The sequence below is a fragment of the Hibiscus syriacus genome, unplaced genomic scaffold (genome assembly GCF_006381635.1).
Source record: "Hibiscus syriacus cultivar Baekdansim isolate YM2019G1 unplaced genomic scaffold, ASM638163v2 tig00112347_pilon, whole genome shotgun sequence".
Classification (NCBI taxonomy): domain Eukaryota; kingdom Viridiplantae; phylum Streptophyta; class Magnoliopsida; order Malvales; family Malvaceae; genus Hibiscus; species Hibiscus syriacus.
In genome coordinates this window covers 612,110-620,863 of record NW_024063308.1, presented here as the reverse complement: position 1 = coordinate 620,863, position 8,754 = coordinate 612,110, and the positions used below count along the sequence as shown (strand labels likewise).

General features: G+C 34.5%; 1 pseudogene; it reads left to right on the top strand.

The window, feature by feature from the left end:
• The first annotated feature begins 1,844 nt into the window (after positions 1–1,844).
• On the top strand, positions 1,845–8,054 carry LOC120178351 (annotated as a pseudogene).
• Positions 8,055–8,754: the final 700 nt, after the last annotated feature.

Genomic DNA, 8,754 nt, shown 5'->3' with positions numbered 1-8,754 from the left:
GGATAATGGAAAATACGATTTGTGTAATCTTGTTAGGCATATGAGGGAATCCATTAGAAAAATCGACAAAGAATACGTGGGGAAGCTTAAGGCTGATGAGGATTTATTTGAGTCGAGTAATTAAGGGAGAGGCGATCCATTTTATTTTCACTAGTTTATGCAGATTTCCTCTCTACAAAGTTGATTTTCGGTTTGGGGAAACCAGTATGGGCCAGTTCTACAAGCTTGAACGTTAAGAATCTGATTGCTTTCATGGATACCGTAGTTTTGATGATCAAAACAGAATAAAAACTTATATTTAGTGATGATTTTGAAAAAAAATAATTAGATGATCGAAACGAAACCATTGAAATAGTTGAGTGACTAAATATATAATTTACCTTTGTTTTTTTTAATAGAATTTACAATTTGAGTCAAATGACCTAACGACTTAAATTTTAAGGGACAAGATATCCTAAAAGATACTTTAAGAGATAACTCAATAGAAAATAGATAGTTTAGAGGGAAATTGTGTATCTAAGCCAAAAGTATAATTTTGTGCAAAGTACATAGTTTAGATGGCAATTATATAAAGATACATCCCACGCGATTATTCATACAGTTAATTTACCTAAGCGCGAGGTATGATTCTTGTTCTTTGGTATTCCTTTATTATTTCTTTTTGATTGTGTTTTTGTCTTGTAGGTTGTTTTTTATTTGTAAAATATAGGAAGTAAGATGAATGTTATGATATATCATCAAGTGCAGCTAGGTTGTTGTGCTGCACTGGTGTAAGTGGTTGAGGGGTTAGTGATCTGTTGAGATAATCAGGGGTCCATTAGAAGCCTTGACCATGCACTGTCTCTCTTCATTCTTGTTTAAATAATCTGATTCTCTTGAGGATATTACAGGTATGATTAGTATGTCCAATTAAATCACTCAAATCCTTATTTCTTCAATTAAATATTGATTTCATCCATCTTTTCTTCAAATTTTTGGGCAAATTTGATGAAATAATATATTGGGAAAAATGAATTTGTTCATATAGACGTTGGAGAATTTATTTTTTCAAATAAGGTAAATGTTATAGTGCCAATCAAAAATCATGTGAATCACCTAGCGTCTTTAGAAAGACATATAGAAGATACGACGTCTTTTGCATTATTACTCGTGTTTATCCTCTCTAACTCCATACAGAAGATGACATGTCTTTCATACGTCTTCATGAAGACACCAAATACCCTACGTGTCTTTCATTGCGTATTATTAAAATCGTCCTATTTAACACAACTACCATTGACTTGTTTCCTTGATGATAATATAATTAATCAAGTGTTCTTTTCTTACATATTTTTCAAATTATTATTGTAAAATAGTTGATGTGCTATTTTTCATTTACCCAAATGTATTAAAATCAGTTTGTTTGTGCTGCCTTGGATCTATCTCTCCTTTATTATTTTAATATCTTAAAAAACTAGAAAACGTCAAAATTAGGCTAATCAAGTTGGGAGTACAAGTTGTCTTTGCTAAGAAGATGACACTTTTATGTTAATAGTTTATTTTCATATACATTTAAAGTTAAGATATAAAATAAGATTAAGAGTTTGTTTGAATATAGATTAAGGATTAGAATACTATAAACACAAAACGTCGCCTTTTTACCAAAGACCGTGTGATAAATCATCGATAAATGAATATAACTTTTATTCGCAACATGATTAGCCTAATTTATATGTTATTTAATTTCTATTGTGTGTTTTACTGAAGTTTAATGAATTATATAAATTCTTAATGTACAATAATTTCTTGCTCGTCCTTCTCCTACCAAGAAGAAAGCTTTTCTTTTTCTTACCTCGTGACCAGATATGGAATTTTTGTCCAAGTCAAAGCTCATTGCATCGAATAACACACCGGAATCCCTGCAAAAATACGAGGAGAAGATATCAACTCTCCCCAAAGAAAATGGTTGGAGTTCTATGATGTCTCTTCGCTCATACCAACACTTTTGGTTCCATTCCTTCTTTATCAAAGGAGCCCTGCACGCTCAATATTACTCCCAGGCTCAACCCGGTGACATATACCTCTGCAACTTCATCAAAACCGGTTGCACTTGGCTCAAGGCCTTAAGTTTCACCATCATAACCCGAACCATGTTCGACGATTCCGACAGCCCTATCCGAAACGCATTGCCCCACGACTGCATCCCAATGCTGGAATTGGGCGAGTACTGTACTCACCCAAAGGTCCCAGAATCCTACTCTACGCCTCACACCTCCGCTACACATGTCTGCCGAAATCAATAACACATTCGGGTTGTAAAATCGTCTACCTTTGTAGAGATCCAAAGGACACATTTGTTTCCATGTGGCATTTCTTCAAAAAGATGGTGAAAACCAACAAATCAGGCAAAGAAGAATCCTTTGTTTCCATTGAGGAAGCCGTTGATTTGTTCCGTAAAGGTGTGTCTTGTTGGAAGCGTAGATGGGCACTCGGTAATTTATAACTCGAACTATTATTGATAAAAAAACAAAATAAGTTACAACAACACTATCTCAATATTACAATACTACAATACTAGCTGCAGCTAGTTTATAAACACCTTATATAGCTTTGCTAAGCTCTCTTTCAATTATCTCTAATTTTTTTCTCTCACTCGTTACTCTTTCCTCACTTGTATTTTTTCTTTCGCTCACTACTCACACTTGCTTGGCTACAAATTACACACACATATATATATATATATATATATATATATATATATATATATATATATATATATATATATATATATAATAAACCGCCTTACTTGCTTCTAAATTCTTCTAGCCGCGTGCTTGAATTCCTTAATTGCCAAGGATTTCAAGGCTTTTCTAGACATATTGATATTTTAATTGCAAAGTTTGGATCTTCTTGCCGACATACACTTGTGTTTTATATTGCTCCACATGTGATTGTTTCTATATAATTCCAAGAGAGTTTGACTTCCAACACTCCCCCTCAAACTCGACTTTCAATTTCAAGCTTTTCTTTGAGTCGGTTGAATATATCTGCTCTCAATGGTTCTGTGAAAATATCTGCTAGTTGATCTTCAGTTTTGCAGTAAATTAGCTCCACATTTTTGTTCTTCACCTACTCTCGTATAAAGTGATACTTTGTATTGATATGCTTGCTTCGACTATGAGAGACTGGATTCTTGGCAAGGGAAATTGTAGAATTGTTGTCAACATAAATTGTAATTGGTTCTTCTTGTGCCAAATTTAGCTCGTTCAAAATATTCTTTAACCACATTGATTGGCAAGTACACGCTGCTGCGGCTATGTATTCTGCTTCACATGTTGAAAGAGCTACCGTTTGTTGCTTCTTTGATGACCATGAAAATGCTGCAGAGTCGATATGAAATAGATATCCAATTGTGCTTTTCCGATCGTCTAAGTCTCCCCCATAATCACTATCAGAATAACCAACCAACTTCGAATTTTCTGATCGCGTGTAGAATAAACCATGATTTGTTGTACCTTTGACATATATGAGGATTCTTTTTACTGCAATCCAATGATCTAGTTTCGGATGCTCCATGAATCTGCTTACCAATCCCACAGCGTATGTTATGTCTGGTCGTGTGATAGTCAGATACCTTAGACTTCCAACGATGCTTTTAAACAACGTCGGATTCACTTTCTCTCTTGTTGAATTCACACTTAATTTGATTCCTGGTTCTTCTGGAGTGGCTACCGGCTTGCAATCTTCTATTTTGAATTTTCTTAAAATTTCTTCTGCATACTTCTTTTGTGATATAAATATTCCTTCTTGCATTTGCTTTACTTCAACTCCAAGGAAGTATGACATTTCTCCAATATCTATCATTTTAAATTCTTTAGTCATAGCTTTCTTAAAATCATTGAACATACCTGGATTATTTCCTGTGAAAATCATGTCGTCTACATATAAGCACACAATCATGATATCATCGTCTTCATTTTTCTGTGTATAAGGCATGTTCGTATGGACTCTTTATGAACCCATTTCTCTGGAAATATTCATCAATTCTCGTGTTCCATGCTCGCGGGGCTTGCTTCAGACCATATAGAGCTTTCTTCATTCTGTAAATTTTGTCTTCATGTCTATTTTTAATGTACCCAGGTGGTTGCTCAATATAAACTTCTTCTTCTAGGTAGCCATTAAGAAATGTTGACTTCACATCCATCTGATAAATTTTCCATCCTTTTTATACTGCAATTGTTGTGAGAAGTCTAATGGTCTCGATCCTTTCTACTAGAGCAAATACTTCATCATATTCTATTCCTTGTCTTTGCTTATAACCTTTGACAACTAGCCTTGCTTTGTGCTTCTCGACCTTTCCTTCTTTATTGGTCTTAGTGTTGTAAACCCATTTAATCCAATTGGGTTATAACCTTCTCGTTGTTTTGTTAGATCTCATGTATCATTTCTTTCTATTGATGAAATTTCTTCATCCATTGCATTCCTCCATTTTTTCATCTTCAACCGCTTCTTCGTATGTTATTGGATCACTATTCACAAGTAAACAGAAAAGTGAAACATTATTTAATTCATAATCATTGTACCTTTTTGGCATTCTTCTCTATCTTGTGGATCTTCGAACTTCTATGGGAGGTGCTTCAGAATCTTCTATTATGTTGCTAGCATCGCTGCTGCTGCTTGACGACGATGATACATTTTATTGAGGACTTTGATCATCAACTTGTTCATCTTGATTGATAAGATCACCATCTTTATCTTCATTAAAAAAATAGTCCTTCAACTTTCTTTTCCTCTTGCTCCATCTCTAATAGTCTGCTTCATCGAACTCGACATCTCTTGAAATTATTACTTTCTTGGTAAGAAGATTATATAATCTGTAAGCTTTGTTTCTTTCATCATAGCCAATGAAAATACATTTTTCTCCTCTGTCATCAAGCTTCTCTCTGGTCTGTTCAGGAACGTGGGCATATGCGATGCATCCAAAAATCTTGAGGTGTCCAACTCCTAGTTTCTGTCCACTCCATGCTTCATTTGGCATCATATACTTCACACTTTTTGTTGGACATCTGTTCAATAGGTAAACTGCACATCGAACTACTTCAGCCCATAAATTTCTCGGTAGTTGTTTACCTTTTATCATGCATCTTTCCATGTCCAGAATTGTGCGATTCTTTCTTTCTGCAACTTCATTTTGTTGTGGCGTGTATCTGGCAGTTAGTTGATGGATGATGCCATGCTCCTTACAGAATTCTTCAAATAACTTTAATGTATATACGCCTCCTCTATCTGATTTGAGTGTCTTCAAATATTGACAGCTTTGTTTTTTCGCCATTGCTTTAAATTCTTTCATTTTTTCCAGCGCTTCTGATTTTTCTTTCAATATGTAAATTCAACATTTTCTACTAAAAATCATCAATGAAAGTTAGGTAGTGCCCGTTACCGCCAAGTGATGGTATATCAAAAGGACCTGATCTGTGTGTACTATCTCCAGCGGTCTTCGGGCACGCCAGGATCTACCAACTTCAAAGCTTTGTCTATGTTTCTTTCCTTTGATGCAAGCCTCACATAATTGATTTGGAGGGTTGATCTCTGGTAGTCCTTTCACCATGCTTGTTTTTTATAACAGCTTCAAACCAGAAAATCCAAGATGTCCATATCTTAGATTCCATATCCATGAATCATATTTGATTGCGGTCTTCATGCACTTGACTTCTCCCGACTCGATATCAATTGTAAAGAGAAGATTTTGAGTCATATCAACTTGGGCTATCAATTTTCCTTCTTTATTTTTGATGGAAAGTGATTGATTCTTCATCTACACTTCATATCCTTTTTCCAGGAGTTAACCAAGACTGATGATATTGCTTTTCAAAGCAGATACATAATAAACATCTGAAATGTATTTCTTTTCTCCATTTCTCTGAGTAATCATGACTTCTCCTTTTCCTTTTAGTTTTGCGTGCGAGTCATCTCCGAACGTTACTCGCCCATGGATTGTTTCATCTAATTTCAAAAACAGTTCCCTTTGACCAAACACATGGTTGCTGGCACAATTATCAAGATACCAAATATTTTTCTTGAATTCTTCATTTCCTTTATAAGTGAGGAATACATGAGATTTTTCAATTTTTTCTTCTTCAGCTATTTCTACGTTATTTCTTTCTTCTTGTTTAGGAGCAGATCTACACTCATAACTATAATGACAATACTTATTGCAATTATAACATTGTACCTGGGATTTATTTCCTTGTTGATATATGCCTCTACCTCGGCCTCTGAATCCTCGTCCACGGCCTCTGAATCCTCGTCCACGGCCTGATGCTGGATTATTTTCACTTATTTAATCGATGCCATATGATCGACCATCACATCCACGAGTTCCTCATCCTCCTCTGTATCTACCACGATAACCACCATGATTTCCTCGATCTTGTGTGTAGCTGCTGCTAGCTTCTCCTTCTTTGACATTCATTTTGCTTTGTAGAGCTTGCACCAAATTTTCAAAATCTTCATTTTGTTTCATATTCTGATCATGGGCTTGAAGTGATCCCACAAGCTCATCGATCAAAATTTGGGATAAATCTTTTGATTCTTCGATTGCCATAACCATGTAATCGAATTTTCTTGTTAATGACCGCAAAATTTTTTCCATCACTCTAACATCGTCGAGTGATTCACCATTTCTTTTCATTTTATTCACGACCGCTTTCGCACAGCTAATATAATCATCAATGGTTTCTGTATTTTTCATTTTTAACATCTCAAAATCAGCTCTGAGAGTTTGTTAGCGTACATTCTTTGCTTTTTCGGCACCTTTTAGAGATTTTTGCAAAATCTCCCACGCTTGTTTTGCAGTCTTCGCATCAAAAAAAATTCAAAGGTAGATTCGTCTACTCCTTGAAAAATAAAGAACAACGCTCTTTTATCTTTTTCTGGGGATTCCTTCAATACCTTCTTTTCTTCATTGGCCATAGTTACTTCTGCTGCTGCATTTTCAGGCTCGGTGTAACCATCATCGATGATATCCCAACAATCTTGGGAGCCTAGTAATGCCTTCATTTGAATGCTCCAATTGCCATAATTCGTCTTTGTCAATCTTGAAATTTGTGGTTGAATCATGTTGGTCATCTTCTCCACCACGTTAAACTCGAACCAAGCTTTGAGGCCACTTGTTGGAAGCGTAGATGGGCACTCGGTAATTTATAACTCGAACTATTATTTATAAAAAAACAAAATAAGTTACAACGACACTATCTCAATATTACAATACTACAATACTAGTCGCGGCTAGTTTATAAACACCTTATATAGCTTTGCTAAGGTCTCTTTTAATTCTCTCTAATTTTTTTCTCTCAATCGTTACTCTTTCCTCACTTGTATTTTTTCTTTCGCTCACTACTCACACTTGCTTTGCTACAAATTACACACACACACACACACACACACATATATATATATATATATGTAATAAACCGCCTTAACTTGCTTCTAAATTCTTCTAGTCGCGTGCTTGAATTCCTTAATTGCCAAGGATTTCAAGACTTTTCTAGACATATTGATATTTTAATTGCAAAGTTTGGATCTTCTTGTCGACATGCACTTGTGTTTTATATTGCTCCACATGTGATTGTTTTTATATAATTCCAAGAGAGTTTGACTTGCAACATGTCTTCTTTTGGACCATACTGGGACCATGTGTTAGGGTACTGGAAAGAAAGCTTGGAGCACCCTGAAAGAATGTTGTTCTTGAGATATGAAGTGATGAAGGAGGAGACTGAATCATGTGTGAAGAAATTGGCTAAGTTCTTTGGGTACCCTTTCAGCTTGAAAGAAGAAAGAGAAAGGAAGATACAGGAGATCATACAACTATGTAGCTTTGAGAGTTTGAGTAATTTAGAGGTTAATAAGAGTGGTAAGCAGGTGAAAAGGATGGGATAATGGAGAATAGTGCATATTTTAAGAAGGGGAAAGTTGGGGATTGGAGGAATTATTTGAGTGATGAGATGGGTGAGCGCCTTGACAACATCGTGGAGGAGAAATTGAGTGGGTCTGGATTCACCTTCCTCGACAAATAAAGTTGCTTCTTGCTGAAATATCAGTTGTGTAAACCATCTAAGTTGTATTGTGTTAAACCATCTTTCATTATGAACTTTTGAGTTAATTTTCTCTTTGATTTACTTTGTCATCATTTTCGTATAATCATCGATATTCGATCTATTAATTGATTAATGCGAATCAAGTATCATAAAAATTAAATATGAGGGCGATCCTTCCATCACAGTTTGCTTTATTCGCAAACGTCAGGATTTAAATATCTTATATAGGGTGCTTAGACGTGGTAGTATATGTTCTAAATATCTTCAATCATTTGACAAGGAACACTTAAATAACATGACAGTCTATGGTGCTCGAATCTAGAACATCTAAGAATGAAACCCATTCCTTTAACTTCTGAAGTAATTTAATTCATGAAATTTAATTTAATGCGTAATAAAACAAGTTAAGAACGATCTTATTAAATTATATATTTAAAACTTTTAGCCACTTCTTTTCTTCAAACCTTGTTGCTCGACTTTGTTTAAAAAATCTAGTTTTTGATATTTACATTGTTACTTTAATATAAACCGAAAATTTCAAAATTATTAATGAAATTTGAATTAATACGTAATAAAATATATAACTATGATTTTGTTTAATTATATATTTAAATTTTTAAGTTTAATTAAATTTTAGGTTTAATATAAAAATAAGTGTTCAAACTATATTCTAAGTTAA